The following is a 25,688-nucleotide window of genomic DNA, read 5'->3' as shown; positions in this document are numbered from 1 at the left end:
GGGCTATTCTGTGGCTACAGGTGGGTGCTTGGGTGATGGCTTTAGACTTATAGTTTTGCACACTTGAGTGACAGAACTACAGTTAGAATTTTGTTTAAAAGCATCCTGTGATATTGTTTTAGAGGCTGTTTAACTTTTTTGTTTCATGCTAAAGAAATATGTTGATTTTAAAGTACACACCTAATTGGGGAAGAATGCATCCTCATCTTTTTAGTGCATGAACCAGACTACAGACAAGCCCTACCGCCCCTGCTCCTAGAAAAGGCAGCACAGGAAAACATCATCTCTGCAGGAGCCCCGGGCACAGGCTCAACGTCAACGCCCGCATCTGCTGTTGGCCATGGCAACCTGCTCAGAGGTATCTTCCTGCTCGTCTGCTCCTTCTATCCACCTGGACCATCAAATACCAGATCTTTAAAAGGAATGTTGCATATTCTGTTAGTAATACACAAGATCATCAAGCCATAAATACCAAGATACACAGAACCCAGCATGCCCTTAGAGTTGAGCTAAATCCCCTGAAGGGAGCGGAGAGCCAAGTCCAAGCTCCCAGGACAAAACAGTGAGGTTCAGGCAGGGATGCTGTTCTCAGCTCTTCTGCCGGAAATGAAGCTGGCTATGAATACAGGCTTCCCACCGTTGAAAGTGATCTGGCAGGACAGCGTACAGCCAGTTGGCTTGAGTAGCAGAGTCTCAGATACAGAAGGAAACAGTGTTGCAAATAGAAAGTGGAACCTGGAGAAATGGTATCCAGGGAGGGATGGAGGGATGCGCATGGCCATCACAGACGCAGACTAAGGAATATTCTCTTCAAAACGTTCAGAGTAACCACTTTTCTGGAAGCCCATCTCTCTAGCACTCTGTAACATCAGTAGATTCTCATCTATGAGGCAAGTTAAATGTAGCAGTGAATTAGTTAAACGGCTTTGGCTCCTGGCGGGTCGTGCGCACACTGCACCAGCCCAAGAGCTCTCTGGATATGTGAATGAGAGACACGTATACATCAGCTAATTTGGGTATGCCTTGACTAAGACTAATTATAGTCTCGAAATCCAACTTAAGTTGTTTAACATAGAGAAAGATGATATAGAAAAGATGATTTTCGGATGATAATACAAGTTAAAGTCAAAACATAAAATTATAAACTCCTTAAGTCAGGATAAATAGTAGAGTACTTTATCTAATTGACAAATATGATAAACTAGATGTTAATTATATATCATATTTGTAATTTACATAATTATTGTGGTTATACTCAATTTGTATCCAAGAGAAGAACCTTTTTTTTTTTTTTTTTGAAAAGAAAAGGTGAAATGTTGGAAATTGGTTCTAATGCTTTGTCTTATTTCAACTCCCAAAAAGCAGAGCTTCCAGACCTGAGGGTCCCCACCCCAGCTGGCTTTGATTGATAATAAAATTTGCCATACAGCCATTGGCTGGGCAGCAAGACAGGGCAAGACTTTTAGATTATGTTAGGCAAGAAACCTAGAGAGAGGAGAAAAAAGGGAATCACCATGACAGGGAAGGAGAAAGATGAAACTTAAAGCCCACCCCCCCCCCCACCCTACTGCCACCCCTAACTCCGAGCATGTAAGAATCCAGAAAGTGGCCCTAGAGGTCCCTTCCCTGATTGGGTCTGGGGTAGCAGAGATAAAATGAGGACTTAACAAACTGACTCAAGAAAGTTGGAGGGGAGAATGTATGCTAGCCGCAGGGAGGATTAGGAATGCCCAGCCATTGAGCTAGTCAAGGCATATCAAAATTGGCGGACATATGTGTGTCTCACATCTACAAATCCAGAGAGCTCTGGGATAGGCGCAGCATCTGAGACCTGCGAGGAGCCAAAGCAGGTTAACCAATTAACCACTATGTAAAAGTCTGGGAGCAATGGGCAGTATACAGTAAGGCTGTATGACCCAAAGAATATGTTGATTATAAAAAATAACAACATCATAGCCTCTTCAGCAGCAAATTGACTAAAACGGACAGTATAGAGGAGAATAGCGTAGCACCTGGGCAAGGATAATACACAAATTCATAAGCATCCTATACAAAATAAAAAAAGAATACCAATATTAATTTGCTTTGCAAATCGAATTTATAAATGTTATAAAATGTTATAAAACTTTAAAGTGTTATAAAAAATGTATTAGCCGTCTTTGAATTTTTCTCAGCTTGCTCATCGATTTCTCTACCCACCTCCATCCCAAAAATTAACCCATGCATTTGCTTGCCTACTATTTTCCCAGTAAATGTATACAGTTTCCCTATTTTATTTAACTGTAGTTGACAAAATTCAGTGGAATCTTCAAAGGATAATTTTCACTTACTGCTCACAGGAATCCAGCTCATTTCAGCTTTTATTGTTTTTATTTTTCTAAATGGAATTCTACTTTTATAGTAGAAACCATTTTCCTTCTGCTGGGGTTATCTGTTTTTTTCTTTTTTTTGTTTTTTTTTTTTTGTTTGTTTGTTTGTTTGGTTGGTTTTTTTTGAGCAAAATAGGGGAGGGAGAATGGAAGTTCCCCTGACACAAAGTCACTGGAATTTCACGTATTTTACCATTCTCAAAAGAAGTGAGAATTTGTCATCTGTCTTTTAGGAATATTTGGACATAATTTGAAAACCACCATAGCTTTTCCTGGCTCCTGACAGGAGCTGGTTGGCAACGTGTTTATTTGCTCTGTTCACTATGAGTTGGATTTCGACTTTATTCAAAGCCTGTGTTCTCAACTTGGTCCCCCTCCCCAGCCTCCTACCATGCCAGCTGCTTTCACCAGTGAACTCCCCAGTGGATGGTGATATCACACAAGTTATTCTCCACTTTATTTTTAATTTGGTCCACAGCCAGTATTTTCTGCAAAAGGCATTTGCTCTTCACCAAAAGAAGAAGAAAGAAAAAAAAGAAAAAGAAAAAAAAAAAAAGAGGGGGAAAAAAAAAGCTGTCTAGTTTCCTGTGGACCAAATCCCGCAGGAATTCTGTGAACTCTGAGAAGGAGGAAAAGGTTAATCGTTAACAGTCCCATGCTTGTGTCACTTACAGCTCTTACCACTGGATTCTCTCTGTCTAACACCCTTTCAGCGGTAGCATTTAGCACATTGAGACCAGACTGAATTTTTTATTGCAGACTTCAATAAGACACGGGGTGAGTTTAAAAAAGGCCATCTTTAAGATTTATCCATGTGTCCTGGAATAAGGGTTCAGTAATTCCTTCAGTCCATGTTGTCATCTCCCTTGGCTTTACGCTTTGCGTTAGTCTCTTAACATCACACCGTATTTTAACAGCAATCATCACAACACAAGTAGCGCTAGCAAGATCTCCAGTCTAAGCCTTGAAAGGAGGGCCTGCTACATCTACATTGTTACTTCTAATGAGGTCATCTATCTCAAAAAAAAAAAAAAATAAACTGTGTACGTCCCAACTGTTTTCTGTAACTTGTGTCTCTATAATTCACTTTTAAAATTCTCTGACAATAAACCAAAGGGACCAATTGGATAAATTGTGTTTTGAAAAGGAATTAGTCTCATCCAATATTCCTTTAACACTGGTTGAAGCATTAGACATGAACCTGCAAATGTACCATAAAAATAATTGAAATTAATAAGCAGGGACAACTGAAGTAAGAGTTGAGCTTTAAATAGAATTCACAGGCTCCACTTTCTTCTGGGAACTTTAAAACTACATCAGTTGGTGATCTATCTGTGTGTGTGCCCTTAGATATCACTAATTCTTAGTGAGCACTGCGATTGATTTTCTACTTCAAAAGATGGGACATAAAAGCTTCATTTCTAGAACATTCAGTGTTTGACCAACAGCATTACATTTCCTGAAATGTCAAAAATATCCTATACCTACGTATGTCTAGATACTCATCAAATGAGATTTGAGTGGCTCACTGCTTGAAAACAATGTGAGTCTTTACAATGCTAGAAGTAACCTAACAGAATCATTTGTTTTTAATTCACAAGCTTGTCCCAAAACTGGGTCTCTGTGCATGATGAGATGTGATGTGCATCGGAAATAATGGCCATCTCTAGAAGCTTATACTTAGTATAATTTTATAATTCCATGTTTTCCTTAGAAATCTATTAATCCACTATTCCTGAAACCAGCCTCTAAAACAGCAGTTCTCAACCTGAGCATTCAACCATGGGGGGGGGGGGGGGGGCAGGGTGTCAAATGACCCTTTCACAGGGGTCACCTAAGACCATTGGAAAACACAAATATTTACATTACAATTTATAACAGTAACAAAATTACAATTATGAAGAAGCAAAGAAAAAAGTTTTTTTGATTGGAAGTCACCACAATCATGAGAAACTGTATTAAATGGTCATAGCTTTAGAAAGGTTGAGAGCCACTACTCTAGAGACTAGTCATGAACTTTACATGTTAACTGATGCCTGCTGGAACCATTTCTGTATTCCAAAAGAGTCTAGAACCTTTGAAGGAGTTCAAGTACACACTATTACCTTAAAATGTGGGAAGATCTGCCTTGAAAAAAGACAGTAGGGAGGGGCCCTGCAGTTTTACTATGTAAAACTGCATATATATTTATGCTCTTTTGTCTTATGCAAAATAATATTTTATAAAGAAAGAATCACACACTGCTTTACAACAAATGAAAAACAGATCTCAAAGTCAGTAGAGATAAAGAAGGGAGAGATAAGTCATAGCAAAGATCAGACTTTAAGGACTAGAGATATGTATGTTCATCCTAAGAACTTATGTGTTGCATGCTCTAATGAGAGGTCACATACCTCTCCCTTGGAGGTTCTTATCGTGGCAAGAGAGAAACAATAAGGAAGGAGTGAGAAAGGACAAAACAGAGAGCAAGAGAAAGGAGGAAGGGCTGTTGGGTTGTCTAATCTGTGTTTCCAAAACTCACTGGACCAGAGTCTGTGAGCACCAAAGGTATGCTGTGGAGTGTTCAACCAACAGCTTCCAAGAACTAAAGAGGACCTAGTCTGTGGCTTTTGCCAGTTTCCATGGTGTAAATACCCTTTCCACAACCAATCTCAAGCTGCTAACAGGGCATTCACTGACCAGTATAGCTTCCCCTCCTACCTAATCCTCTCTCTTGGGCTTGCCCACTTTTAAAACAAGCCAACTGAGACCCAAATAAATGAGAGATGCTATAAAAACTGTACAAGGGTGCAGCTGCTCACGCTTACTGGCATCTCTGCTCTTCTTTCTGAGGTCAATAGTGATTCTATATTGTCTACCTACAAAGATTCAGCAGTATGAGTGGGAAGGATAATCCTACAGCATCCAGTGGTTAGAAAGGAGCCCTGCCTCTGAAATACAACTTCTCGCTGTCCTCTTACATGCTCAGCTCTTCTGCGTAGAGATACCACGATGTAGCTAATGTGCCGTATTACCAATGCCTTCTAAAACATAATGAGAAATTCAGGTTTATTTGTTTACAGTTTGTTTCAGTGCATAGTCGAAAACAGGAGTATTATAACTTAAAATATTATTATGAAGTAAATCAAGTCTTGAAATCTCTTGGATCTTGGCTTAAGTTAATCACCTGGGCTAGAGTGGATTAGAAGTAGCACACTTAGAAACAAAGGCAAATTAACTTGCATTATTTTATTATTTGTGATGTTCTGACTTTTCTCTCAAATCACACTTTATTTTACATTTCCTTTACTTCATCATCCTCTCAAAGAGGAGGATTTGTTGAGATGCATGCCTTTAACAGATGAAATTGTTTTCTACTTATTTTTATACATTTCCATGAATAAATTTGATTTTGTTCGTCGAAAGTGCTGTTCCTTCCTTAAGTTCAAAATGAAAATATCTCTTTGTCATTTTCCTTTGAGGCTCATTATCTTTTGTGGCAGAGACGTCCCTGAGAACATTTCTATAAATGGATTTGTCGCTTAAATCCCAGGTGCCACCCTGACCAGCTTCCTCTGAGCTCAGATGAGTCCCCAAATCTAATAACTGTAATTTGGTTTCTCATAAAAAGGAATAGGAGAACAGTGATCTGTGTTTTATAGGGTGGTTGGTCTCGAAACACAAAGATTCTGAGTACTGACCATCATGTTCATGAATTTCATTCTAATTTTTGCCCATTTGATAACATCACCATTCTCTTACTGAAATCTTGATGGGGAAAACCGCTAGGGTTCAAAAGTTTTTTGTTTTTTGGTTTGTTTGGGTTTTTTTTTCTTTTTTAAACTACCGAGAGCTGGAAACCATTCAGATTCTCCTCCTGTCTCATTAAGAATGGGTGCCAAGAATTGGCACCAGTGGACAGTTGGTGTCTTGTAAATGTAATAATGGATGTTGGTGGCTGCTGTAATTACTTCGTGAACAGCATGACTACAGAGACCGTCTTAAACACAAAGACCTTACAAGATTCAATAAGCCACAGACACAAGATGAAAGGAAAGGCAGCTGGATAAAAAGTGGAAGAAATTACGGGGAGGAGGAGCTCCCTGCTGGTGGGACGTGGGGGGTTTGTGACAGGAATACCTCACACACCTCAAGGTGCACAAACAACCACATCCTCTGCCGCCCCTCTCTGGGAAGCTGCACTTGGGATTTTTCAGCTATTCTAATAAAACAGCAACATCTACCTTTTTAACTTGAAATTTCCCCTCCCCAGCTCCTAGATGCCCTCCGGCTGTGTAGTGATGGGTTCCTTTGGCCAGCCACAAACACTGTACCGTGAGAAAGTTTCCTGTGAGAGGGAACGAGTCCTTCAAGACCTGGAATCTGATCCTGCATCTTCATTGCTCAGCCCAAGTTTCTTCCAAGAAGTTTCTCAAGCTTCTCGTAGGTGGAATTACTGAATGAGGGAGTCCAGGGGAAATCTTGAAAGCGGTATTACAAGAAGTAAAGTAACATTTAAATAGCACTTTACCACCCACCACATCTCTCTCCCAAGCTGCATCATTTAAGCCCACAGTAATTCTTCTAAGGTGTTGTGTTGTTTCCATTTTATGGGTAAAGTTAGATTTCAAGAAAATGACTTATTTAGGTCAATAGAAATCTTTCAGAGAAGGATCTAGGATCCAAATACCAAATTCTGTGGCCTCTCATTGCGCCATGCCAACTCTTAAATGAACTTGGTACGGCGTGAGCTTGATTAGGTCCTACTACGTAACTACTACTTACTGGTATCAGTTTGTCCCCTTGACCAGGGTAACCATAATAAAAGTTCAAGTAAATACATGACCTCTGATATTTAAAATAGCATTTTGACAGACAGATGCAGCAGGGATAGACCAGACAGCAGAAAGGGTGTTTGGTAATTGGACATCCTGGCCCTAGCACCTGCATCCGTGACTCAGTTTCCTCAAACAGACAGTGGGGACAACCCTAACACTTGCTAATGTTTTTATGTGGGTCAAACACAACAAGCACTCAATAAATCCTACCTTTAAAAATATATCTATGTTTAGGGCAGCAAGATGCCTCAACAGATAAGGAACCTGGTGATCTGGTATCCTAAGTTCAAAATAAAAGCCACTCTTAGGTCTGTAGACCTAGAATCCCAGCGATATAGGAGGCTGTGGAGGTACTGAGTTCGGATCCCCGATTCTCCTGTAAAAAGTCAGGTATGGTGTGGGCAGGCTGTGATCGAAGAGCTGGAGAGGTAGAGAAAGAGGGAATCCTGAAGCTGGTGGCCAGTCAATGTAGCCAAATCGTATTAGAGTACTGAATGTTTAAAGTATAAGATATATAGAAGTGAAATATGTATAGCATCCGGGACATGAGACTTAAATGTAAGCATACAGTCTCTAAGACAACCAGCGCAAAAGTCGACGACCTGGCAATAATATAACAATGGTTATTGATATGACCCAGTATAATGATCTTGTCTCTCCATCTCAGCATCCACCTTGCCTAAAATTTAAAAACTCTCTAGTCAACTCAAGGCACCCGCACAGAATGTTCATATGGGGCCCATCATTCTGGCCTTAACGGTGTGCGTCTGCAGAAATCTGAAGACCATCCCAGGCCGCCGACTTAATTACGTCCAGGATGCACGCCAGAGGTGAAAAGCCGCCGAGCACTGTTTTTCAATCATCATCTCGCCAACTGACCTGGACTAGTGACACTAAAACCAGCAATTAAAAGCCTCAGGTTTGGAAATACGTTCAGTTTCCCAAGTCCCCAAACGGCAAAGGTTAAGTGAATTATGTGGAGATAATTCGCCAGGTCCCTCGGGAAGGTCTTGCCGACTTCAGATGGCTGGCCGTTTAAGCCTGCTTTTCCCCCTCTCAACTCATTGGCTTTAGTCATGGTCCTGCCAATGTAAACATCAAGAAAACAAGAAATTCTGTAGATGGGGGGGGGGGGGGGAATAAAACCCCTTCAGTATGTTTTCTAGGGGGAAACCGTGATTAGCATACTCAGTATTTCTGTGACACCAAGGGCTTTTTCTTGAAGCCATTTACAAGAATAATTGTGAGTAAATTTACACTCACCTCGTATTTAAAAAAAAAAAGAGAGAGAGATCTTTACTGTGGTTGCTTTGCTACTTAAATTGGACCGTGTCCCCGGGTATCTTACTGTGTGAGACCATAATGGGACCCGCAACTCACCTCCGGGCTGAATTAGAACCACCCATTACACCTCGAGTTGTGTGGTAACACCTCCACAGTGTTTCCAATTAACTTTGTAAGTTTTTAATCAGTGACAAATGCATCTTTGTAAATTCAATTTACCTTTTATTGCAACGCTATAAAGTGTCTCGCAGCATTCTGGTGCGTTGTGAACATTTTACTTGCTACTGACATAAGACAGCTGTTGGACCTACAACAAAGGCGAAGTTTTATGAGTTACCTGAATTAGGATGTAGGTGAAGTAATTAAGCCCCAAAGGGAACGAGGGGAGGAAAGAGATAGCCCTCCACGATGCACATATACACCAGTAGGTTGGTGGTAACTCTGTAGCAGCTCTGAAGATTAAACCCCCCAAAATTCCCTTTCTGATTTAAACTGGTAATATGTTGAAAGAGGCAGAAATGTGGAAAGGTCATGCGTGTTTTATTAATAAATCTATATGGCTATTTGTTTTTCCTTTTAATCAGATTCAAATGCATCCTGTTAAGGAGCCATGGGTGATTAGATCATAAATCTGAGTGACCTTGAAGATGATGAAGGAAATGTGCTTTGTAAGGCCATCATCTTGCCACCGATCCATCACTGACACATCTTTACAGGTGCAAGGAAAAGGTTTAATTTCAAATCACTTGCAAGAATCACTCTGAATAAAATATTACTTTATAAGATCACCACACAATAAACAAGCCAATCATACAACCTGACAGCTTAGTTTCTAGTTGTGCTCCTAAATAAGCAAAATTAAAATAAAAGAGGTTAGTTATGAATTCTGACCTCATCATATTTACTCAGGATGCTGGCTTATATTTGTTTGTTTGCGTATTACTGATGTCACATTAACTCATTAGCCTTGGTCACAAGTCAGTAACTAATTGTAGTGTGGCCGGCCATGAGGTGTAGCCCTTCTTACATATTTAATCAAAAACCTGCATTTTTACATAGCCAGCAAATTTATGAATGACATTTATGGTTTCTTTCTAAAATACTGAGGGATTCCTCGCTCATATTTTTAGATTTATCACTCAGCCATGAGACATTTAACATTCAGGATATAGATCTGAGGCTCACTATTATCACATTAGAAATACTGTAGATGTAATTTGTCAAGAGTTTTCGAGACTGAAATTGTTCTAATTAACTAATTCATTCATTTATTCATCAAGCGTATTAACTACCTAATATCTGCCAACGTGGATACTGAATAAAAGTGCCCCATCCCCAAAGATTAAAGATTACATATGCAAGAAAAACACAGACCTGTATTTATTTATGTATTGCTCATTTTGGACTTTTATTTGGACATCATGTGGTTGGTTTTTTTTTTGTTTTGTTTTGTTTTGTTTTTTTAATAATGAACCATGACCTAAAACGTTCTACTGAATCTGTATATTATCCTTTCTAAGTTACAGCCTCAGCTTTCTTTAACCTTTTCTGGAGGGCCTAGTCTGAATTCTGTTGAGCTCCTTCGGTATGTATTGTGGATGCTTTTGATAACGTATGGATTCTTTATATTAAATGAACTAGTCAGAATGCAGCTTTTATTTCCCTGCTTTCTATATGCTATATGCTTTATTGCATGCTTTAAAAAAAAAAAAGCCTGATCTAACTGCTTCACGTGGGGCTTCTCGAGGGGCTCAGCCGTGGCAAGAGTCCTTTTACATTGCTATGGGCCAGTCATCAGTTTCCTTTCTGGGTGCCCAGAAGAGTAGAATTAGACAAAAAAAGAGGATTTCTAGCAAATAATATTGAATTCATGCTCACTAAATCACAGTGTGATCTTCACAGGGCAGAAGAAATGCTCTCACAAACCTGTGCTTCGAGGAGGAAGAGACCTGGGGCCCTACAGTGTGATAGAAAGAAGGTAGAGTGGGGGAGACTTTCCAGAGGTTGCTGACCTTTCTCCGCCTGTTAACAGCCTAACACTAACAAACCCAGACATTCCCAAAGACCTTCCAGGACCTGGGCTTTCATTATTTCCCAAGATCTCATTCTGACACCCCAGTGTGATTCCCAAAACACTCCTTAAGAATGGGGCCAATCAGAGTTTAGAATCAGAAGCTTTGGCATCTAGCACACTGATTAGGGGTCTTTAACAGTACTAACCTACAAGAACTTGAAGCTAGGCATTTACCTGTCAATATGATATTCTGGAAGCTGAGGCAGGAGAGTTGTCACAAGTATTAGGCCAACCTGAGCTTCATATTGAGATCCTGCCCACCAAAATGAAAGAGGTGGAGGTGAGGGTTGGGGGGGAGGTGATGCCTGGATTTGCAAGTGTCAAGCTCACCACAGCCATTCCACACAGTGGAGAATAAGGCCCAGGGAACTCCCTAGAATCACAAAACTTGGGGTCTGGAACTCAATCCTGTGTTGGGTACCACCAAACCCAACCCTCACCACCCCCACCCAACCTTTAGGAACCAGAATGTCACACTCTCTCGAAAGTCCGAATCTTTATTCTTTGAAAATTAGGTCGGGGGGGGGGTGTGGGTATGGGGGACCTTTGGGATAGCATTGAAAATGTAAACGAGGAAAATACCTAATAAAAAAAAAGAAAAAAAAAGAAAATTAGGTGGGGAATCTTGACATCTCATCCAGCTGCATAGGTAGCAGAGGATGGCCTTGTTGGACATCAATGGGAAAAGAGGCCCTTGGTCCTGAGAAGGCTCGATGCCCCAGTGTAGGGGAATGCCAGGACAGAGAAGCAGGAATGGGTGGGTTGGTGAGCAGGAGGAGGGGGTATGGGATAGGGGGTTTTTTGGAGGGGAAACCAGGAAACAGGATAACATTTGAAATGTAAATAAAGAGAATATCTAATGGGAGGAGGAGAAGGGGGAGGAAGAGGAGAAGGGGAAGGGGGAGGGGAAAAGGGAAAAGAAATGGCCCTGCAAAAAAAAAGGAGAAGAAGGAGGAGGAGGAGGAAGAGGAGGAGGAGGAGGAAAGATTACACTCCCAGAAGTACATCCTCACAGGAAACAGGAGAACATTACTGCCTTGCTTCTATGCTCCCCCCTCGCCCCTCCCCCTCCACACCCCCACCCCACCCCGTTTACTTTGAGCTGCTAAGCCCTTCGATGCTGGCTACTCTTAACATCCTAAGAATACACTGAAGCTAAAGACTTGCTTTAAAGCAGCAAGATCCTGCTCTGTTTTTACTGAAAAATATGTCTCTATTTTAGGAAAGTAGATTAATTTCCTTCCTACTAGATTGTTTCCATTTAAGCTATCTTACAGCCAAAGCCTCTTTACCATAATTTATGCTTAGCTTTTTTATAAAAGGCTTCTAATAATGTCTCTTGCACAGGATGGATTTTATGGTATTTCATAGGATATGCAAATTGTTTCCATCAAAACCAATCTGAGAGAAGGTTTGTATTCTGTGTCATTTGATGATGCAAAGCTCTGGCTTTGGGAAGTTATTCACTAGGGATCATTGAGAATGATCATTTTGGACCTGGTCATGGAACATTTTAAAAATCAATGAACATTTGAAACATCATTCTCTACACACCCAAAAGGGGAGAAAAGAAAAAAAAGATTAAAAGCAAATCCCCAGGTATCATCAGGCATTCACCACAAAGCTCACATCGTGTGTTGCCTGCAGCAGTTCAGTCAATGGAGAAGAGTAATGTAATAATTGCAGGAGCGTTTTCTGTAATTCCTCATCGTGGTGGCAACAGCATTTCAATAATATTCAGAGAGACTATTTACGGTGCTTAAGGTAAAATGCTTCTGCCATGTGCTGAATAGCAAAAGTGAGTGTCTCTTTAACCCTCTGCTGGAAAACTCTCCAGAATGTAAAGAGGAAGTAGTGATGACTCAGCATAAAGCCACAGTCTTTCTACCAGACTGGTCAGAGCATTAGTGTGCATCATAGGTCACTTTAGAGTTTAAAAGGAAGAAATTTAAGGGTAGAAATTTGATTCTATTTATTTTCATATTCATAAGGACCTCTGAGGGCTATATTTAAAGCTAGCTTCAGCCTTTTTATCTAAAAATATGAATGGTGGGTAGATGGCTGACAGCAATGAAGGCAAGAGGCCTACATGAGTGAGTGTGTGTATATGCATACATGTAATTTTTAATACTTATTTTACTTATGTGTGTGTCTATGTATGCACGTATATGAGCATGGAGGTTGAAGAGAGGGCATAAGATTCCTAGGTGCTGGGGTTACCGCCATTGTGAGGCACCCCTGTGAGTGCTAAGATCTGAATGCAGGTCCTCGTGATTGAGCAACAAGAATTCTTAGCCACTGAGGCATCTTCCCAGCCCCCTCCCCAAAAAAGATTAAACCTTTCGAATGTATTATTTATCCAGAAAGTTAACTTAAACATTTGTTTAAGTACTATAATTAAGTACCAACACAAGCAAATTGAATACCATGGAATACTATGAGACCATAAAAAAGAATGAGTAACTCTTTATGTACAACTTTAAAACAGTGCCCAGATATGCTATTGATTTTTTTTAAATCCATGTACAGAAAAATGTCCTTAACTCACCACTTTGGTAGAATAAGGAGGAATATCAAGTTGTGTCCACTTGCGTATGCCTAATTGTCTCTGAAGGAAAATATGGAAATGAATAATGGTGGAAGGTTGTGTTGCTGGGAGAAACTGTGAGCTTTGTGTGAGAATGGACAGGGAGCCTTTCATTGTATGTATGTATGGGCTTTATGCTTTTTGTTCTTATCTATAACAATGTATTTCTCACTATGAAACTGAAATTCAAGCATTAGCTTTAAACTGTTTAATTGTGATCACTGCCTTCCTCCCAAGGAAATGAAAGAATGAGTCAATAAATTGATCTCAACAAGCTCTTTGAAGGGTTTGACTCAAGCCAAACCTTTTAAGAACAGTGTTGCAAACAACTAAGCCAGCCACAGTCTACTGCTGATGGGTTTCTTATTTTATTTTAATGTGCTTGTGTCTTTTGCCTGCATGTATGTCTGTGCACCATGCATCACAGAAGCCAAAAGATAGTGTTAGATCCCTGGAACTGGACTCACAGATGGTTATGTGCTACCCTTTGGTACTGGGAATCAAACTCTGGTCTGATGGAAGAGCAGATATTGCTCTTAACCACTGAACCATCTCTCCAGTCCCCTAATGTTTCTTTAATGTGATAATGTGTTTTCATTGATTCAAACCTACTTGGTAAAATTAACAGCGTTCATTTCTTCCCAGATATATAAATAAATGTCATACTGTCTCCTCCTTCCCCAGCCCCAACCCTCCTCTCCAGGAAGGGAGACTAAATGAACTGGGATCTCATGATTTAAATTTTACCTGGTTCATTATCACTGCTAAATAATTTATGCATTTTCAACAGCTGCTTTTCTTCTCCTTATGTGTCAATCATGCAAATTAGCAAGACCTCAAAGAAACTAGCCTATAATAAATCAATTTTTAAACTAAGTATTTCATGGGATTATCTTTCCCTGCTCAGATCTTAACAGCTGTAAAGCAACCACACTCCCACGTTGTAGCAGAAAGATAATGAGCTGTGTTTAAACACTTATACGCTCTCGTCTATATTCTGCCACTTCCAGCAGGTTTTTGCACAAATCATTTCACCCCTGTGAGCCTCAGTTTTCTTAGTCTGTAAAATGGACATGGGAATGGGTTTTTCACAACGCTGCCTGCCATGGTAATCAGAACAGTAGGGTGACAGTGGGTGACCATGGGTCTCCTTCAACGCTGTAAGTCATGTATTCCAGGAAACTACTCAGTCCCAGCCAGACTAGGACAGCTTCTCACCCTATCAGATACAAAGGAATATTTAATGTGATGTTTAAAGGACTTTTAAGAAACCTTAAATGTACATCATTCTTAAGGGACTTTAGTAGAAAAGATACAATAAAATCAGTTTGGGAGACCGGAAAGATACCTCCACAGTTAAATCTAGTGGCTCTTTCAGAGTAGCAGTTTCTCACTCACAAATGCCTGAAACTTTAGCTCCAGGGAAACTGAGGTCTTTCTGAACTTCTCAGACACACACACACACACACACACACACACACACACACACTCATAAGTCCACACATGCTCATGCACACATTCTCACACATATGTGTGTGTGCACACGCTCACATATACCCATAAAATAAAACTTACAAAAAAATGTGTTCTGAAACTTTTAGGCAGTAGAAATACAAAACAGGCAGGAAATGTTTAAGCAACTCAACCTGAAGGCCTAAATTCTAGGTCTGGTTCCACAGAGTAACCAAGCGTGTGGCTGCCTCAGTGCCCTGCGGCCTTGGTTTCATCATCAATAAATCAGGGATTGGAGCCAGGTCTTTCCATAAAATTCTATTCTGAGAAAAGTCTGAGAGTCTCTGCATGGTGTGAGCAATTTCTGGCCAACAGCAGCAGGAGATGAAAACGCTGGATTGATCGAGTCCTGCCCGCCCCTCCCACAACAAATCAGCCAGGGAACCTTGAGCAGAGAATGAGACCAGTAACACCAGTCCCCAGCCCTGAACCATCCCCAGCCTAGGGTGACAGAAACTCTGCTAGAATCTAAGAAAACTCTAGCAAAAATTGGGTTGTCCGTTGGGCCGGATGGTAGATTCGAGTGTTAAGAGCAACTGAGTTACAGAGTGCGGAGGCGACTTCCCACCCTGCCAATGGTAGAGAAAACGCTGGTCCTCCCAAATCCGACCACAGAAACTGCGCGGCGAGCTCGACGGGGTTTGGTGAGAGCAGATACAAATATTCTGGAGAGCCGTATCACTAAAATCAGACCAGTACCACCCATCCTGTGAAGGGGAGAACACCTAGCCTTGGGTAATGAGGAGACAGCAAAGGAGAACCTGAAGGAGAAGGAGGGAAGTGGAACCCTCTCTGTAAGTGGAAAGCTCTCTGGAAGGAAGGAGGGGAGCGGAAAGCAGGCTAACCAGGGGCAATAACCGGCAGAGGCGGAGACACAGTGAGGAACCAGCTTATATTTTCCGGTTTTAGGTGCACAAAGAAAGGATGATTTTAGAAAAGCTGGAAATTATTAGAATTTGGGGCTGGTAGTGTCAACCAACAATATAGAGTCAGTTAGTCAATGGTGAGCCTTTCTTTTCAGCGAGCTTAATTACCATTTCAATCCGGCAAATTACCTTCATGTGAACATACCAAAAGCAGTATGCTCAAGAATAAGACATTTCACTTAATGTCTTTGTTGGCTGTAGGGGTTTTCAAACAAACAAACAAACAAAAAAGAAAATGTGTGTGTGTGTGTGTGTGTGTGTGTGTGTGTGTGTGTGTGTGTGTGTGTATTATATATATGAAATTAAAGTATGAAAACAACTCCAAAAAAAAAAAAAATAGAGGAGCTGGAGAGACGGCTCAGTGGGAATGGTGCCCGCTGGGTAAACATGAAGAAGGATGTCAGCTCAGATTCCTGCACCCAAGACAAAAGCCAGCCATGGCCTCTGACACCTATAATCCCAGTTCTGTGGGTCTCTGGGGCTTGCTGGCCACCAACCTACTCCAGTGTCAATGAAAGTTCCTGTCCGTCTCAAAGGAATAAGGAAGAGAGTGACCTCTGGGCATACTATGTTCATATACCACACACACACACACACACACACACACACACACACACACACACACACACCAATCCATGTACATACACAAATGAGACTTACTAGTGAAATAGTTTATTAAGAACCACTAATTATGGAAAATAAGAAAACTATGAAGGGTGCCCTCCCTCACATAACACACAACTCAAACACTAGTGTTTGGGGACCAGTATTTCCTTCTAGCTTCTCTCTAGGCAATTTTTATGGTTATGGTATTAGGTAAATAATATGTATCACAGTTGGGTGACTTTTTCACTTAACCATAAAAAGCAGGAATTTCCTCATATTTCTATAAACTCTTACAAGAGTTTGCTAACAGTGCACTATTTTAATACCTACATTCCATGATGGGGTCATATCATAAATTATTAGTCACACCTCTACTTGGTCCTTTAGATTGTTTTTAATTTTTTGCTACTATGCATAATGCTGAAATGTGTACCTTATGCACAAAGGGGGTTTTCTCATTTACTTGGGGCAATTTTCTTAATTTTGGCCCCAGAAATGTAATCACTTTTAACAGCTTCATTGAATACTGTTCACACACTGCATAATCAACCCATTTAAAGAACAGAAGTGAATGTTTACCCCATGTGTGCACATGTACATGTAGCCAGCACCATAGTCAATTTTGCAACATTATTATTTCCCAGAAAAGTAACTTAGTATCCTTTAGCTATCAATGCCTCACCTCAGTTGAGGATCTCACCAGAACTAAGTGATCAATAGTGTTCTTTGTTTCTAGAGATTTCCTTGCTCTGAATACTGTATATGAATAGAACCAAGTGTGGTCTTTTAATTTGCTTCTTCTACTTGGTATGTTTTCCAGGACCATATCTATTGCAGCATATATTAGTGGTTTATTCCTTCCTATAACCACAAAATCCCCATTGTGTGGATACACCACATTTGTTTACCCATTGGTCAGTTGATAGTTATTTGAGTTATTTCTTCACTTTGCCTTTTATGAATGATGTTGCCATAAATGTTTATAGACAAATTTCTATGTAGACATGTGTTTTCATCTCTGGAATATGAATGCCTAGAAACAGAACCACAGGAATAAATGACTAGAAATGCAGTTCTTGAATAAAAGGTTTTGACACTTTTAGGTCTTTTAATATGGTATCATCAAATTGCTTTTCAGAAGTATTTTGTATTGAGTTCTAATTCTGATTGAGAATTATACTGATATTAATAAATAGTTGGTTCTCCGGAAACAAGGATGCCTATAAGAGAAAGACTGAATAATGCTAACCAATAGAAATATAATTTGAAGCTCACAACTTTAAATTTCATAGGAGTCATGTTTTTTTAAGTAACAAAAAAAAAGTGGAATTAATTTTCACAGTACATTTTGTCTTCTTCTGCTTTGTTTGAAACAGAGTCTCACCATGTATCTCAGGCTAACCCAGAACTCACTAAATGTCTGTAGACCATGCTGGCTTCAAACTCATAGAGATTTGCCAGCCTCTGCCTCTCAAGGACTGGGGTTAAAGGCATGCACCACCATGCCAGGCCACTTTTCACAATGTGTTTAACTAAACTCTATATTTACAGTATTGAGTTTCCCACCTGTAATTAACTTAACAATTTAATGGGATATTTTACATTTTTATTCACAATTCCTGAGGTCTGCTGTGCATTTTACACTTCAGCATTTCTCCTTTTGAACTAGTCACATTTAAAGCTTTCCGTAGCAGCATCTGGATAGTAATTCTTACATTGGAAAGCACGGAGTGTCACTACATCTGCATTGGGAGGTAGTGGGAACTTAAAAGAAAATACCCTCACATTTATTTCCTCTTAATAACATCATATTTTTTATTAAAAATAAAAGCAGGAAGAAGAGTTAGTCAGTAAGCCAACTAAGGCTGACTCCGAGGTGAAGAAAGAGTAGCTAAGTCCTTTCGCTCTCACACCTTTCTTCATCACTTCTACTTGGTGAATTACAATGTCCAGCATGTCATCTAAGTCTCCACTCTTTTACTCTAGTTGACTTGGACAGACTCTGGGTCTTCTTCCTCCTTAGATCCATGGGATCCTGCTGAACGCTGAACACCAAGGCTAACGTTCCCCACACTGGCAAATCATTTTCTTTATTGGGTCTCTAATGATGAAGCGAACAGAGAAGTAGAGAAGGCAATAAATAAATTGCACTGTGCTACACATTGGTGAAAATCATGTTTTCCAATTTATTCTTCACAACAAAGCATATTTGATCAGAGATTCTACAGACTCCCAGGACACCATGATTGGTGTATGGCAACTTTCTGCCATGAATAATTATTTTCCAGAAGCATATCGGGTCAGATATGAAGTCGAGAATGGGGAAATGAATCTCCGTGGTGACCTCAGGCAGATCTCTCTCTCTTTTTTTTTACACGTGCAAATCAGCTGGATAGTTATTACCACCTGGTGCTGCTGATGAGTCTAGTCAGGGAAACAAAGCCGCCAATCACCCCACAGCAGACTACAGCAGCCCAGGGCTGGGGAGGGCTTGGGCGGGGGGGGCTGCTGAGCACAGGCAAATGCATTTTAAGGTATTCTGACAATAACAAGCAAATTCCTTAGTTTGAGAGGAAATGCGTTGCTTAGAAAGCATTATCAATGGTTGATTCAGTTGTTCTGCTGTAAACTACATATTTTACTGTATTCACAAAATAACTTTAAAAGCTTAAATAAATTAAAACAATTTATTTATAGTGTTTTTGGAGGAAACCAGTCCTCTTTTTCAAAAGAAGGGGGGGGGGTGATTTTTACTACTGATTAAAACCATCTCTTAACAGTCTAAATAGACATCAGAGCACAAGCATTCATGATAAGAATCTAGTATTACAGAGTCCTACATTCAAATTTAAGTTGTGTCGTTTATGACTTCTGCCTTGAAACAAGTTGTTTTTCTGTGAATTAGACACCCCTTTCCTGGTAATAGGAATAATGGGAGTTGAGTTAATGGGATAATAGATTTATGGGGCTCAAATGCCTGTCTTCATTTACCATGCTTCTTCTTATTACCACATCTTGTGAGACCCAAGTTTTAGCAGCACAGAGACTAGCAAATAAGAAATCCAGGGAATAGCAAGTCACCAAATATCAGTTATAATGTGAGCTAGCAGCCATGCTGTGGCCAGGCATAGCTAGACCAGGAACTGTTTGCACTGGGCAAAGAGGACTCGAGTCTCAGGCAAAGGATACTTAGGAGGACACAGGAAGGTATTGTCCCAAGAGGATGATTAATTACTACACCCTACCCATTCATTAATTAATTCAATACATATGAATTGAGTACTAAGTGTATTCAAAACGCTATGTCAAGGACCACAGTTGCAAAGATTAGCTTGGTACCCGCCCTCGGTAATCTTTATGCTCATTGGAGTGTCGCCTGATTTATGCCTGGACCACACTGCTTTGTAGTCATGGCTTCCTCTCCCTCCCCTGTCTCTCAGCGGTGAGCAAGTTCGCTATTCTAAACACATTTGTACAAGAGGTACTTAGTAAATGTTTGTGGAAGTGAATGCCTTAATATCCACCGTTGCTGGACTTCCAGCCACTCTATGAACCTGGAAGGTAGACAGACACATGCTTGTGAATTAAATTCTTAATGCCAAATGAATGCAAAGGGTGCTGTTTATATAGGTAGTGGTTTTGTCGACATCTTTGTTAAGGTGTGAGTTGCTGTGTAATACCAAGATACAGTTACTACTTTCTCAGTTTAAATAGGCTTCTTTAGTCACAGTAGGTGAGAAATCAGCGTTGCTTTGCATTGTTGAAGCTCACTGGGGGAAACGTGACAATGGAAAGTGCTCTGTGAGCCAGTGATTTGGTTCACTGATGACACTCCCTCTATCTTTCAGTGAGATATAAACAGGAAAGGCAGCCAAGATAAAAACAAAATAAAAGTTTTCCACGAGTCGTGTTGAAGCTTCGTAATCTTGTACTTGGATTATTGTAGTACATTCTTATATTAAAACAACTTGTAAGCTTCGGATAGCTGTGTTTAATTGGTTTTATAATCAGGGTCTCTTTTCCAGTTCTATGGATTTGATATCATCGACCAGAAGCAGTTCAGAAGACTGGTGTGGTACACTTGATAAAAACAGCAGCCTCTCAGGAATGTTTCCTCTCTGATGTCCTGTGGAGTAAATTGTGCCTTGTTGTATTATTAATGAACTTTGTTAGGTGGTGCAAGCTTGCGGATGACGCTTTGATAGGGTACATGGAGGCATATTGCTGGACTGAAGCTGCTTATAATCAGAAGTCTGGAATCGACTGCTAATAGACAGCTTAATCCAAGCATGATGACTTCCCATTAATCTGTGATGGGTTTTTATTTCCCATTATAAACTAAATATGTAAACACAAAAGAATTAGCAGGGCCGCTTTGAGAGGATTTAATTCTCAGGGCTCCCTCTGCTGGTGGTAGAGGGCGACAAATTGCCAGAGAACTGAAGGATGAGGGGAATGTCCTTACCATGATTTTGCCATTTATATTAGAGCTAAATTTACCGTTGGACACTCAAGCAATCAAACCAAATATTTTGGTTTATAAACTAGCTAGTTTTTCCCCTAAAGATTAAGTGATATTCTTGTGGTTGAATTAATTAGTCTTTTCATCACAGAAAATTGAGCTATTTTGTATTTAAAATAAATATTTGCCAGAGTTAGACCAAGCAATTTTTAACATTATTTATACAACTTATTACCAATAGCTTATAGAATAGAAACTGAGCTGTTAATAGAAATGTAGCGAAGATTTACTAGCTACCCAAACTACTTCACCCAGCCTATATAATTCCCATACTACATAAATACACCCCACAGAACTACTGATAAAAAGAAATCACTTTCTGAGACATAAGCCCATCTTAACATAGCATATAGATTACATTTTTTTAAAAATTGGGACTATTTTCCAAGTGGAGCCCTCTGAGACTGAGTACCCATGTCACATGGCTTCAACAGGCATCTTCTGACGTCTATGGTAAGATATACTTTTTCAATAAAAAGTCCTTTTCTATTTAGCATCACATTATGCTAACAGTCCTTAAACTGGAACAGACACTATTATTCCTGTTTCACAAACTCGGGGACAGATCTCAGAAAAGTTAAGGGACTGGCCCCAAATTACATACTCCCTAGTGGAAAAGCTCCTTGGACTTAAAAAGACTGCGTCCTTTGAGAGCTACCTAATAAGACATCAAGGAAAGCATTGCCGGAGACGTGGCTCTGTGGTAGGGCTCTATCCTAGCATGCGTGAAGCCCTGTGTTGGATCACCACCACCACATACTGCAAAACTTGAAATTACTTTTAAAGCCACCTAGGTTTTAGAAAGCATCTTAGCTTGGCTCCACATCTGTACTTCATAGCACATCTGTACTTCATAGCACATCTGTATTTCACAGCACTCTACTAACTTCTTAATGAACTCAGGTATCTTGAAAGCTGTAGCCAGTTTCAGCTAAATACCCTGGTAGTGAGAAGGGAAGAGAGAATATAAGGTGCGTGAGACTCAACCAGGTGGGGTTCTAGAAGGATCTTGAAACTTCAGCTAGTCCTCAGCAAAACTGCAAGGGGGCAAACATTGTTGTCAGGAGACATTTTTTTATCCAAGAGAGATCATCCTAGCATCATCCACTGTGCCAGTGTTCAGAAGCTAGACTATGTCTCAAAATTCTGAGATCCAAGATCATGTTAGAAATCTAGGATTGTGTACAACTATTACCTGGGCTCTAACTGTGTCAGCCTCGAGGTAAGAACAATTGGATACTTCAGTTCCCAGCATCCCCCAGGCCTGTAAGCAGGCAGTCTTTTGAAACCAAACCACGAACTTAGCTTTTTCTCCTCCCCAGGCATACGTGAACAACCTTTTAGCAAAATTAATGACAAAAGTTGAAAGCAAAGAGCCAGGTGTAACTAGCAGCCACCGTGAAATAGGTCTGATGGTTCCAAGCACATCAGGAGAGCACGAGGGCACAACTGATAGGATGCTGGTGAGGAACTGATATACAGATCCGCAGATTAAATCACTCCTTACCCCGAGAGATACTTATAGATGTGATCTATCACAGTTACAGGGAAGGACAGAGACAAGTCGTAAGAACAGTCCACCTGAGTTGTATGCTGGGACACAGAGACACCTGCAGGTTTGCCCTTGGTGCCTAGCACAATTGAGACAGTTGGTTAAAAATGTTTGGGTGGAAAAAGGTATGCCTGAAGATTGATATCTGATTGGTAGGCTCAGTAAAAATCTAAAAGCCTATCAATTTACTTTAAGAGAGATACTGCTTATGTCTCAAAATAGATGTGAAATTATTATTTCCACAATGAAAAGTTTGTCTAGAATACATGCTACTTATAATCCTAAAATAAGAAATAAAGATGAGAAATATAAAATTATTGTATTTGTGTAAGCATAATATCCACCCAGTTGTAAGTGTGTATATATATGTGTGTGTGTGTGTGTGTGTGTGTATATATATATACTTAAATATACATTTGTTCTGTCAAGTGTCAGCATTTGCCTCTATATAGCTTTCCAAGAAATCAACTCAATTTCAACTGCATTTCAGTGTTAGCTGATGCAGACCGGTGAAAGTGACATGTTGTGTTCCACGAATTCTACTCCAACCACTGTTCTTGAAAAATGAATCTGCTGACCTCTGACCCTTAGACTTCAGCTCACACTCACCCACATGCAGGTTTCTTGATTTTTGTCAAAAGTTGAGCAAAAAAGGCTTAACTATATGTTCAAAAGTATACTCATACTTAATTTATCTATATCTCACCTGTCTGACTGATTCATTCTTCAGAAAATGACCAAAGGATCAGATGAAGACAGAAGAGGCATCTACAAAACCCCAGGGCAGACTTCATCCTCTTCATTCACAATGACATGCCGTGGCCTCTCACTTACAGTCCATGTGCTCTTGTTTTCACATATATGCCAACCAACTTGTTTACCTGAGAGGAAAAGTGATGTCAGAGATGGGCATAGCAACAAAAAGAACAGCATCTATGTGTACCAGATGAGAACCAAATTACCACTCAGGTTGAAAGAAATGGAAGATTGAAAAATTGCAACACACACACATCGCCTCTCTAGGCTAAATATAATATCAGAAAACAAGATTACAATGTACATTTTATAATCTCAGGTGCATGATAAAGTGAAGAGCCTATATGGCCTGCTAACTCCACTAAAGAGTTTTTACACAATCACTTGGCTAAGACCAGGCTGTCAGAGGCCTAGGGAGAGATCCCGTAGGTTTACACTAGGGAAGAAAGGACAGGTCTCTTCTTCCATGCCTGAATGCAAACCCAGCTGCAGAGGCCCAGGAGGAACCCAGCAGGGAAAGGGACAGATAAGGGTTGGCAGCCAACGGGACCAGTAGTCACTTACCCACAGAGGACAACCTGGACAGCCTCTATGGCAGAGCCTTTGATGTGTGTGTGCAGAGACACAGGAAAGACATGTCCCCACTCCTTCTGGGCAGCTTCCAGAACTGGGGGTCAGAGAATAGCTTCTTCCTTTCAGCATTAAAAAAAAAAAACGGTCAGAGAGCAAAAGAAGAAAAACTCAAGACATACTGTCCTCTCAAACAGTAAACCATGCTTAGGCAAAAACACTATCAAATACATAATGCCAATTGACCGGTCCAGAATTTCTCTCCATAATTACTATAATCTTGATAAAATCATGGTTCTTATCAGGGTTCCTGTGTATCTTTGGTTTCTCTCCAAACTGTTATGCCCAACAACAATACAAAATAAGCATAATACCACAAGAGAAATCTCTAGTCTTAAATGGATGTGCACTCGTGCGCGCGCGTGTGTGTGTGTGTATGTGTGTGTGTGTGTGTGTGATGCATGCACACATGTATGGAGGTCAGGGTTTGATGGCAGGTGTTTTCCTCAATTATTTCTCCCCTTTTTTGTGGGGTGGGGGGTCCTAGACAATATCCCTTTTAGTAGCCCTGGATGTCTTGGAACCAGACTGGTCTTGAAATCATAGAGATCTGACTGCCTCTGCCTCCCCAGAGCTGGGATTAAAGGTATGTGCCACCACTAACTGACTCTCTCCACCTTATTTATAATGGGGTCTGTCTTAGTTAGGGTTTTACTGCTGTGAACAGACACCATGACCAAGGCAAGTCTTATAAAAAAAATTAAAAAGAAAACATTTAATTGGGGCTGGCTTACTGGTTCAGAGGTTCAGTCCATTATCATCCAGGTAGGAGCAGAGCAGTATCCAGGCAGGCATGGCACAGGCAGAGCTGAGAGTTCTACATCTTCTTCCAAAGGCTGCTAGTGGAAGACTGACTTCCAGGCAACTAGGGTGAGGGTCTTAAACTCACACCTACAGTGACACACCTACTCCAACCAGGTCACACCTATTCCAACAAGGCCACACCTCCAAATGGTGCCACTCCCTGGCCCAAGAATATACAAACCATCACAGGGTCTCTTACATAATCTAGAACTCACCAACTGGTTAGAGCCAAGCTGGCCAGCAACCCTGGAAAATCTAACTCCTCTCACCACAAGACAGCACTAAACATCCTAAACCTTTAGGATCTGCTAACCAGGAGGCTGCATAATAAGGAGAGCTACTGGTAAAGTCACAGTTACTTTTAAGCTAACTTGTATTTACTAAATCCTATCACCTGCATATACTGGAAACAAAGTGGCACTTGTAAAGGAGAGACAAATGTTTAAGATCTACTCAGAGACTTTTGGCAAGGACTCCTAGAAAATAGCCATGGGCTGAAAACTACTTCAGAATGACCAAACTCATGAAAACCAGGAGCCACTGAAACATCTGACCATTTTAAGTGTGATCTGGAGTTGGGAAAAGGATCAAATTAAATGTCTCCCATTTTAAAACCAAATGCATTTTAAACGTGAAGACTCTGAGTAGACATTAACCTGATGACAATAGAGGCTTTACATTTAATATAGAAAAGGACGCCATTTAAAAATTCTCCTCCTCTTGGAAAAAAAAAAAAAAAAAAAAAAAAAACTCTTTACCATTTCTTTTTTATCCTGGGCGGTGAAAAAAAGCATGGAGGCAAGGCAAAGCAGATGGAGTAGTGACTAAGCAGTAGAATCCCACCACAGTGGCTGTGAGGCCAGCCTTCTGAACAGGACAGGCAAGAGGTGAAGCCAGGACTCAACTCTAATCAGCTGCAGAATCTTAACAAATGTCCTCGTGTTTCTGAGTCCTTGTCAGATATAAAATAAGAATAATACATACTTCAGAGAAGCCAAGTGCTCCGTGCAAATTCACAGCATGGTTGTCGTCACTATTATTTTTTATTGCTATTATTTTTTATCATTATTAGTAAGGAATTTTATATATAAATGTATATTCTGGTCAGATTTGTCTACAAAAAAGGTTTTTTAAAACATAAAGGACAAGTTAAATAGAGGGCAATATGCTAGGTTTTTAAATTTTAAGAAACATATGAGGGCTCTCTGCTCCTCCCTGTTCCAGAGGCAGCCACATCATTTTGTGCAGT

At 40.3% G+C, this 25,688-nt stretch overlaps 2 long non-coding RNA genes across 2 annotated transcripts; one reads left to right on the top strand and one right to left on the bottom strand.

The window, feature by feature from the left end:
- Positions 1–7,948: 7,948 nt before the first annotated feature.
- On the top strand, positions 7,949–10,485 carry Gm31472. Its single transcript, XR_374665.1, has 4 exons — positions 7,949–8,105; positions 9,055–9,186; positions 9,991–10,055; positions 10,373–10,485. It is a non-coding gene; the product is annotated as a predicted gene, 31472 (long non-coding RNA).
- A 7,890-nt stretch (positions 10,486–18,375) lies between these two features.
- Positions 18,376–25,116, bottom strand: Gm38603. The gene is made up of 3 exons (XR_866447.2): positions 23,570–25,116; positions 22,956–23,130; positions 18,376–20,301 (listed from the first exon to the last, which is right to left on the bottom strand). It is a non-coding gene; the product is annotated as a predicted gene, 38603 (long non-coding RNA).

The sequence above is a fragment of the Mus musculus genome, chromosome 2, assembly GCF_000001635.26.
Source record: "Mus musculus strain C57BL/6J chromosome 2, GRCm38.p6 C57BL/6J".
Taxonomy (NCBI): domain Eukaryota; kingdom Metazoa; phylum Chordata; class Mammalia; order Rodentia; family Muridae; genus Mus; species Mus musculus.
This window is presented reverse-complemented; position numbering and strand designations above follow the sequence as displayed.